This window comes from Bactrocera tryoni, chromosome 3 (genome assembly GCF_016617805.1).
Source record: "Bactrocera tryoni isolate S06 chromosome 3, CSIRO_BtryS06_freeze2, whole genome shotgun sequence".
NCBI lineage: Eukaryota > Metazoa > Arthropoda > Insecta > Diptera > Tephritidae > Bactrocera > Bactrocera tryoni.
This window is the reverse complement of record NC_052501.1, coordinates 18,327,906-18,338,807: the sequence shown is the minus strand read 5'-3', so window position 1 is coordinate 18,338,807 and position 10,902 is coordinate 18,327,906. Positions and strand designations below refer to the sequence as shown.

The 10,902-nt window shown below is 38.2% G+C and overlaps 1 pseudogene; it reads right to left on the bottom strand.

The window, feature by feature from the left end:
- Positions 1 to 1,760: 1,760 nt before the first annotated feature.
- On the bottom strand, positions 1,761 to 8,731 carry LOC120771344 (annotated as a pseudogene).
- Positions 8,732 to 10,902: the final 2,171 nt, after the last annotated feature.

Here is a 10,902-nt window from a genome sequence, read left to right as displayed (position 1 = left end):
TCTGATAGCAGATCGGCCATTAGCTCGCTAACTGTATACTCGAGACTAGTGAAAAGATGTCTGTCTTTGGGTTTGAGTTGCTTCATGACTAGGCTGTTTTGGATGTAGAAGTAATACAGGAAATTGAAAGCTTGATAAGCTTGCTAGGACAGGTTTTTCAGACTCATTAGCTTGATAATGGGTACATCTAGCTTTTGTCCTTCAGTACTGGATAGTAAGGTCTCCGGTATTTGCTATAAGTATGTGCGTAGAAATAAATCCCCACCACAACTAGCGCAATGAACGTAGAATTATACGTTTGTTGCAGGATTGTATAGAACGGCTGAACAGTCTATCAGATCACAACCAAGTGCACCTTATCCGGGTACCCGGTCACAAAGGTATAGCCGGGAATGAACTGGCTAATGAGTTCGCCCGCTTCGCAGCATCCACCAACATGGTAGGACCTGAACCTTTTAATTGTTGGTTCTCATATCACAAAGGAGCTGCTCCGCAAGCATGATGAAGTGGGCAGAGAGGAATATTGGCAAGAACTTCGAGGCAAGCGCTAAGATAAGTTGCCTCCCATGAGACAAACTCTGGCCACTTGTCGCATTCTACACTGGCCTTTGTAAGCTTAAGAAGCATTTCTCTAACGTGGGCCTAGTTTCTTGTGCAAATTAGCAGTTCTGCATCATGGAGCCTGAAATTCCAGAACACCTGCTAATTGACTCAAACTAGGAATCATATCGCCTCAATAGCACCTAGCAGTATATTGGAATTTATCAATATGCTGGGGTTAAGTGAGTTGTTGTGACTTAGGAGAGGACACAACAGACTCGCGGTGAAATCATCATTTTTTTTATCTAATCTAATCTAAAGCCTCAGGGCAGCTCGGCAAGCCCTGGTCAGCTACTAGCAACTGCTCAGTCGCTATTTCTTTCCATTCCAGGATAAATCGTAAGAAGTCTAGTGAACTCTTCGTCCCCCATAATTATAGCAGTTCTAATTGTACGATCGGGGTTCATGGAGCATCGGATCTCATACTCTTAGATATCCAATGGAAATAGAAAGAAAGCATCTAAGAGAGTTTGTGTCGGTTTTAAGGCTTTTTGTAGAGACTTAGTATTGCTTTTTTTATCAGAGTTTTAGTTAACCGCACTTAACATTCTAAGTGTGTTTACCAAAAAACTTGGAGATAGTGAGAGTGGTGGATCAGCCCTCTAACGTAGCCTTACCTAACGTAGTTTCTCTTTAAATTCAATGGCAAACTAAGATGTTGTCTATATAAAATGCATGGATGAATAAAAAATGGTCTCAGAGCCGTGTGAACGCGACACCAAGAAGTAAAGTTAAAGTCCTCAGGTTTCTATGGTGACGAAACGAGTTGTTTGCTTCTCTATCTCCAAGCTCTGTTGTAATATTCCTAAGTACGCTTAATTTGACTGAAATGTTGTGCGAAGTGATCTCAAGACCAAAGATAGTGTGAAACAAAAAAAAATTTTTTTTTCCTTTTTCGATAGTTAATGCCTTCAAAAATAAGGTTTTAGTCCATAATTTTAGACTGTCACGCTAGGTGGGCTCCTTACTTACTTCCGAATTCAGCGTTTTAATAAAATTCATGATTACTATTCCAATTTCATTATCTCAACTGACTTTCATTTATCGTTTTCCTCGCTCTCATATCTTCAAGATTTCAATAATCCTTAGTTTGAGTTAGGCCATTTCATTAAAATATATTTCCTATTACCAGATGTTGCTTCAAAAAAACTACAAGTTGCTTAATTCGATTTGTGAAAACGTGGCGCCTTTATATTAAACTACTTGACTATCGACTTAATGTTCTTTAATGTTAAACAGCAGCTTCATCAACACTTGCCTCAATCTATGTGACTTTGGTTGACATCACGTTTATGAGAATCTATTCACAGATTTTACTGTTGCAAACGGCTTATGTGAAAGTAAAACAAAAAATTCTAAAGAATAAAAACACTTTTAAACAGTATGTTGCCATATACAATAGCGTGTGTGTGTGTGTGTGGGCGTTTGTGTGGGTGGGTGGCTGGTTAGTTGGCTGGTTGATGATGTTGACGGGCAGCTGTGCTGGTGTTGTCGCTGCTTGAGATTCCGTGCAGATTACAGTTGGAACGTGCTGACACGTGCCACGCATTCACGCCTGCCGTGTGCCCCTCCTCCTCCTTCTCACACGCTCAATAAAACACATTGGTGGCGTTTGGTGGTAGTGTGGTGCCAAGCTTGCATTCTGCGGCAAAAAGAATATAAATAGTGAAAATGTGTGATAGATGAGGTAGATAAGTGAGCGTGTATGAGCATGTGTGTGTGTGCGTGTGCGTGTGTTTGTGTGAAAAGTGCGAAGCGTGAAAAAGCGTTTGGCAAATGACATTTCTGTGCACTCACTATCGATGGGCATCCAGCCGACACGCAGGTTCTTGCTAACATTGTCCTCGCTGATCCACGTGTTCAATGGTTCATAGTACTCCAGAAAGGCTGTGGCAGTCATATTTGTTAATTTTATGCTGGTCAGTGGTTTGATGATTTCACGCCAGGGCTTTGAAGAACCGGCGCTCATCATGTCGCTGAAAGAAAGAATGAACTGTAAATATTTATGTGGGTATATCTTTTCTCATAAAAGTAGGTGTCAGAGTAAATATAACAAATTAAAAAATAAATTGAGATAAATTTCGACTTTTCGAAGTCTGAGCTATATTATAATTAGCTGTATGTCTCTTGTACAGCTCAGAAATTGAAGAAATAAGCGTTTAAGCTTTGGATTAAGTTACACTAACTGGAGCCACGGGTCCTTTGTGATGTCAGACGGAGGTTCATTATTAATACGAACTGAAGTTTACGTCCAGCAGAACGTCAAAGCTTTTTGAGATGATTAATGGAGACTTCGTGTCTAATTCTTATACTTCATGTAAACCCTTCAAATGCGAACTCCAAGATATCTAAGCCGAGTTCTCGATAAGGCCAGACATAAAAAGAGGTTGTATTCTAGTCTCTATCATGCCTACTTCCCTGCACTTTCTACATGTGTCATCGTTAATAATGTCTATACAGCTCGGATATGATCCATGTAAGTTGTGTCCTTTGACTAGGCCAACAACCATCTTGCAGTCCTTTCGAGACCCATGTGAGTAAAAAGTTTACGTGTTTTCCTTCCGTAGCGATCCGGCATGCCCCTAAGCCATACCATCTTATTTGATCCCACTGCCAGCCCTTTCGAAAGTCTCATTGTGTATCGTTTTTAACGACTTGCGTACTGAAGTGGTTCGGTAATCAAGCATATGACACTTTTGGCAATCTCAAAATCCATTTCATTTTCCGGAACGCCCTTGAGGCCTCAAACTCAGTATATATGCCGCAGCTTTCCGGCTGCCACAATATCTTACAGCTGATTTCACTGCCGAGGTATCACTACAATCTCAATTGGTGGCAGGTTGAGCAATCTTTCAAGTGCAACCGTTGAAAGGGTTTCATAGCGGGAGCAATGCAGAGAGAAGTGAGTCGCTATATTGACCCCAACGGCTTCCTTTATGATAATTTATTGACAGCGGCCCACCACATCAAAGCACCGCAGAATAAGAATGGCTTGACTACCTCTGTGTAACACCATTGCATGAGGACAGGTGATAGGCACCACGTTGACCTTAGCATATTCTTACATGCGTTAAGAGCACAACTAGTCTTTTTCACCCTCTCTTCTACATTGAGCTTCCACATCAGTTTGCTGTCCAAAATTGCTCGCATATTCCTTAGTAGTTAACTCTACCCCGTTGAGCCATGACTGGATCTTTTACTTCCATGTAAAGAGTACCAAATCCGTCTTGCTGGCATTTATATTCAGTTTAGCCGATAATGCCCATTGGTGTATGACCTTTAGATTCGTATTCTTCACGCTACTACTTGTGTCTAGGAATTTGTCCACCACTAGCATAGCTATGTCGTCTGCACAGGCTATAAGTTTGGATATGTTCCTTCAAATTTTCCCGGAAGCTCTTGTAGCAAACAAAGGACCACAGTTGAGGCCACAGGACACCTTCGGAGGAGTTCCTGTTCACGCTAATCTGAGCAGTCTGACTTCGTTCCATTCTACATTAATCCTCCTGCAGCTTAGCAGAGCTTCCGAAATATTAACGACTGCGCCACTGGAAACGTTTGTAAATGCTCCGCTTATGTCAAGAAAGACGTCCAGGGTATACTTTTTATTCTCTAGGGCTCTCTTTATATGTCAAGTTAACGAGTGAAGTGCAGTCTCAGTGGATCTACACTTCGTATAGACCGGATGAGCCTTCGGCAGACTAACTGATGGAATCTTGTCCCTAAGTTAGGTTGGAGTGTCCTCAAAAGGAATGAGGTTTGACTTAGAGGTCTACATTCTTTCGTTTAAAAGGGAATGTCTAAAGGAATGATGCCAGCACAGTTGATACCTTCACTCTACTTACTAAAGGAATTTGCCCGCATGTTTGTCGCCATGAAAATCGCAATTGTCCAATGGTTTATAAGCATTGCGCCGTTCGAACTCGCCTATGTTCAGACAGATGGCGCGATAGATTTGATAGCCCAAGAACTCATCGAATAGTTTTCTGCAAAAATAAAAATTTAATACAATGTTCATTCAAATTTATTCGTGATATTTTCATACTTTGTGCTCCGGAATTGATCAACTATGCCCTCATAGAACTTATAGGGCATATCATAAACACCGGTATCGGTCTGTAGTGGTGGCTCCACGCCCATATATTTCTGCATCAGATTCCAGTAATGACAATTATAATGCTCCGGCTGCACTCTGCCATCGATCATGTCGACCCAGAGTTTTTCGTGCACAAAGTATGTGGGCAGAGTGAGCATAGTGTGAGTGGCCTGAGATAGAAGAGAGCAGAGCGTAAAAAAAGTAATAGAAGAGAGTAGAGCGTAAGAAAAATTATAGAAGAGAGTAGAGCGTAAAAAAGCTCATAGAAGAGAGCAGAGCATAAAAAATTTGTGAGAAATAAATGATTTCATTTAAGCTAAATGTTGTTTACTTTTTTTTTCTATTTTGATACCCACTCAAAAGTGTTTCTTATCACATTTCGTACCCAAAAAAATACTAGTTCTTATCGCTACTCACCAAACGGTATAGACGGTTCAAGTTTAAGAGATCATCATAATCGTAATTCTGTAAAATACCTAAGCGTTGCTTCAAATGCTTCGGTGTGGACACAGATAAAATGACTGCCTCGCCCAAAGCCGCACCAAATCCGGGGCATGCTTCCTGATTGAGTCCAACGCGGAAATTATTCTTCTCGATCGCATATTGCACGGCCGCAATGTCGCCGTGTGTCTGCAGCAGTTTCTTGTAGTAGACTTTGGGGCAGAAGTGCAACTCTACTTCACCAAAATCGAAGATGCGCGACTTGCAATCGGGTCCACCGGTACCGGCGCCCATTTCGATGAAGTGGTCATTCATGAATTCGCTAATTGAAGAAGTATTAAACAGAAATAAATATACATTTAAGCAAAAACTTTCGAATTTCTGAAACCTACTCTGTGAGATTCCTGAAGCCAAGCGAACCAAAGAATTGCACACTAATATTAACCAAATCGAAGGGTTTCAAACCCGCGCCATCCAATTCGGTCTGCATATTGGGTAACTTCCGTTGTACAAAGGGGTTCTGCAGCACTGTTTCCTTCTTCCATGCCTGATATGTCACTTGCTCCATGAGATGGTGCGGTATAAGACCCGTCGGTGGTATGACGTCATCGCCGTATTTGTGCCGCAAAACGTTACGTAAATGTGCGTGGATTTCTCGATAGAAGGGTCGCAATGAATCCATCAACTTTTCCAGCTCATAGATCAGATGCGGATCTTCGTACTGATCATACCAGAAAGCTGAGGGCTGTACATCTGGTGTGCTCATATTTCGGTAATACGCTATGTAGTAGTGCAGCGCTTCCTTCACTTCAGCGGGCATTTTATTGCGCCATTCCTTCCAGTAATGCTTGATCTCATCTAGATCATCACTGTTCGTGAAGACCGTTTTGATTTGATGCACGAAGGCCATATTGCATTTGCTCGGCTCCTTCATGTTGCACACCCACTTCTTCCGTCATATTCTTCAGCGTGCTGGTGGCACGCTTGAATTTATAATTGATTGGCGGATATTTAGCGCCGCGCAAGATCACCTCGAATTGTCGTTTCAGCAGTGGATCTACAAAGTTTTGCCAATCGAACTTCTGCATTGTGCCATAGAAGGGTCGCAACTTCTCGCGCATCAAAATTTCGGGGCTGAGTGTGTCGTCGGCGAATTGCCGATATGCCGTAGCGCTGGCCCAATATACATCGTTCATTTGTGTGAGCAGATACTGCGCAGCTTCTTCGTTGAAAAATTCGGGCTCATGTGGGTTACTGTGATTATATTGTGCCTCTGCGAAGCAGATAAATGCTGTTAACTGTGGAGGAAATTTATTTTAGTTAGTATTTTGTACATGGGTCCGACTTAAATCTTCAAAGCACACACATTTCAACTTCCATAACTCGCAGTTCTCCATAAATCAAATTTCCTTCCATACCTCAAAGCCTCTGAAGCCCAAGATTTCTTTGAGATTATGGCGACTCGAGTTAAGGAAGTTCACCTGTATTTATAAATTAAGGTTAGGATAATTTGGTAATTATAGTGATTTACGTTAGAATAAAAATTGCTATAAAAATATAAAAGGCGTCTAGTTATTTGGTCTGGATGCTTCATATTCACTCGTTTGTATTTTAATTGTTGTTGTATCCATATCTTTGTCGGACTTTTAAGATATATATTTCTCAAAAATATTTTCATTTACTGAAGTGATCTGTATAAATCGCTACGTAAGCTCAAGAATAACATTTATGAGGGAGCGTAAGGCATCTGAGTTGATAGCCCTCATTTCTTACAATCTCCGGAAATATGTCTATGTTTGAGAAAGTAAGGAAATACATTTTATCGATTTCGTTTAGAGCCAATAAAGTCAAAAAAGAAGACAATGTAGGACCAAAGTTAAGTAAGAGTTCAGCGGTAAATTAAAATTTAAATGGGCGGAATGTTTGGACTTATCAAAGTTATTCTCAAAGTTCTTAAATACTTCAGGTAATTTCTATATGAGTTGAGCATTCTTTTGGCACCGCTTATAAAAAACAGGCCATTATGTTTCAATACAATATGCTGAAGTATTTTGAAATCTTAGAAATAAAATACCATAGATCACAAACATATTTATTATCACGAAAAGGTATAGATACCATATTGTTGGGCACTACTTTCAATACCCTTCCCCATACATAATGGGTTGTTAAAAAAGTCTTGCAGTATTTTTATAGAATTTTTTTTTATTGAAATTGAAATGAATTTTTGATGACTCATGCCCAGCTCTTGACCGATGCTACGGCTGCTACTATGCCGGTCTCTTTCGACCAATTCAGCGATTTTATCGCAATTTTCGACGACAGGCCTTCCGGAGCGTGGCGCATCTTCGACCACCTCTACACCAGAACGAAAACGTTGAAACCATCGTTGTGCGGTGGAAATGGAAACTGTATCGGGTCCATAAACTGCACACATTTTTTTGGCGGCTTGAGATGCATTTTTGTCTTTATCGTAGTAGTACTGTAAAATATGCCGTATTTTTCTTTTTATTTTGCTCCATGTTTGCTCACGAACGACTTAAAAGAAACGACAATCAATCAAACACGTGTTAGCGTGTGAAATGAGCTTTTCCAAAAAGGTATAGCATGACCCGATGCGACGAAAAACACTAGAACTACGCGCTTTCAGCGCCAACTGGCGAAAATATCGCAAGACTTTTTTGACAACCTATTATATTGATTGTTCTGATATGCGCTCTGAGAGTTATATTGACCAGGTTCACTTAAAGTCTGCATTAAGTCTAATTTTATATCACTTCAATTCTCAATAATAATATTTTTAAAAATTTTATGTTTTGTGAATGAATACTTTTTACCCTGAACAGGGTATATTAAGTAACAGTCAGAAGGCAACGTCGAATACTCTATAAAGTATACATATAAATCATCAAGCTGAGTCGATTTAGCCGTGTCCGTTTGTCTGTTTGTATATGCGCGATCTAGTCTCTCAGTTTTTGAGATATTGATCAGAAATTTTGCACACGTAATTTTCATCTCAAAGGTTGGGCATTTGATGGAACCGCCGATGTCGAACCACTATAGCTTATAGCTGACAAACAAACTGTACGATCAAAATGAATTTCTAATATAGAAACCTTTTTTGACGAGATATTATCATGAAATTTAAAATGAATTATTGTCCAAGATAACACTGCAATCTGCGAACATATTGTTCAGAGCGGACTACTATAATAATATAATAAATGGTCCAACAAATTCAAGATATAAGTCTTCATATACCCTTTTATTTTAAATTCTCCTGCGTAGGCTAATATAGTTTGAGTCGAGCCGAAGCTTACGTTTTTCATATTTAAAATTTTTTTTCTCGGTTTTTCTTGTTTAGCACAATTTAATCGTGTTGTTTTACTCTCTCAACTTTATTTTTTCTTCTCAAATAACCAATATTGTTTTCGAAACATTTTTTTTTCCTTGTTTTGTTTTTACCAGCTGTTTAATACAGATATGTATGATATTAATTTCAAATTTAAGCTTAAATGTTTTAATACTAACAAGCAGTATTGTAAACTGCCCGCTCCACTTAGGGAAGCTCATGTTTCTTTCGACTTCGTTCACGAGTTCTCAACACCGCGCGCGCCGAGCGCTAAAATTAAACTAAAATTCTTGAAGTTTATCAACTAATGGCCTGGCTTTGCTTCAATAATGAATTTTTTATTCATATATATGTGTGTATACCATATAAAGAATCGTGATATGAGCTGACCTATGCATGGTCGGAGCTGATAACCCAACACAAGATGCATATACAAATATAATACAAGAAATAGATCTTTATATACGCACATGTACATATGTGTATAACATTATTAATAAGTTTTTTAAAATAGGGATAATTTGTCTATCTGACTGTGTTTCTTTTCAATATCGCTGCAGAATATAAAATTTATTACGTAAGCTTTATTTTGATGGCGCTTATCAGGCTTAGGACAAAATCGAGAACTTTAAGTTAATGATTACAGAAAGTGCGATTGTGCTATGAGAGAATATGTTAATAGCGAAAATTCGAAGATGACAAAATTAGGATATAAAGAACAGAAAGCTCTAATTTGGTTTCAATAAGAATGTATGATAACCAATATATAACCACTTTATAACCAAAACTCAAATTTTGTTTTAATATGAGTGGTTTCTAGTACTAAATCGTTTTTTTTTTTCGCCTGTGAACTAAAGAAAAGTGACATTAGGTTATATTATATTTTCCATAACTTCCATAACTATTAAAAACCATAGAAAAAATCATTAATGAATAAAGACAAGCCATTATTTGATAAACTTTAAGAATTTTAGTTCAATTTTAGCGCTCGGTGTGTGCGGTCTTGAGAACTTGTGAACGAAGTTGAGAGAAACAGGAGTATTCCCATGCGGTCCTGGCAGCTTGCGATACTACTTGTAAGTGCTAAACTCTCAAAATTGAAATATAATTAGCACAAATAAATGCAAAAAGACAAAAAAGAAAATAGGAATTGTTTCGAAAAAAGTATTTGGTTAATAGAAAAAAAATAAAGATGAGAGGATTAGCCAAATGGAATAAATTGTGCCAGGATAACTCCTTACAGAATCATCTAAAGTAAAAAATACGTATTTTGATAAAAACCTTAACTTAGAACTTGGAAGAAGAAAATAAAACTAAAAATTGGATTTTAGGCAGATATTTTAACACAAAAAAAAATTAAAATTTTAGTGAAAATTTTCGACATTTTTTTCAAACAGTTGTAACCGAAAAAAATCTCTCCCTCTCAGAGACCTGTTTAAAATTTCATAAAAATTGGTTGAGCGGTTCTCGAGAAATCGTGGCAACCGACTTCAAAAAAACAGTTTCGAGAAAAATTCGTTTAAAGGCGGCGAACTTAGCCTAGCTAGCCTCTAGCACAAGTTCTCCAAGGCTGTATCTGCGAAACTATTACTCAGATCAATTTGAAAATTATGGCTCTTCCGAATATTATAGAGGTGTTGTAGAATTTAATAAGACAATAACAAAATTTGAGAATTTGAAACCCGTAAACCCATGTAAGCCCTTAAAAAGAAAGATCGCATAGAAAAAAAATATATTTCAATTTATAAACTTCGGCCCCACTGAAGCTATAATAGCCTTCGCAGATGAATTTAGCACAAAAGTGTATAAAAATACATATGTACATATATCTTGATTTTGTTGGACCATTTATTATGCTAGTTATATGCGATAGTGCTCCGATCTGAACAATATGTTCGCAGATATACTACAATCTTTATTCCAAATTTCGTGAAAATGGTTCGATATCGGCGTTTCCAACAAATGCCCAGCTTTTTGGGATAAATATGACTTGTGTAAAAATTCAAAGCAATATCTCAAAAACTGAGAGACTAGTGCTCGTATATACAGACAGAGAAACGGACACGATTGAAACGACTCAGCTTGATTATTTATATAATAGGGGAAGGTGGGGAATGGGCCACGTTTTGATTTCTGAGTTAAAAGTCACACAAAAGTTATTTTTGGCTGAAAGAAATTCCCAAAGCATGGATAGTGCAGTCAACCTTCCTTTTTGATAACATTAACATGATAAAATTCACAAAAATTTAAAAGTTATAGCCATTGGCGCAAAAAGCCTGATTTTTGCGATTTTTGAAAAAAAGGTGGGGAATGTCGGCAGTATTAAATCGATTAAAAAACATGATTGTTACCGATGAAAAACGTTTATTTATCAATGAAAATGAAGAGATTCATAAATAATAAGAAAAATAGG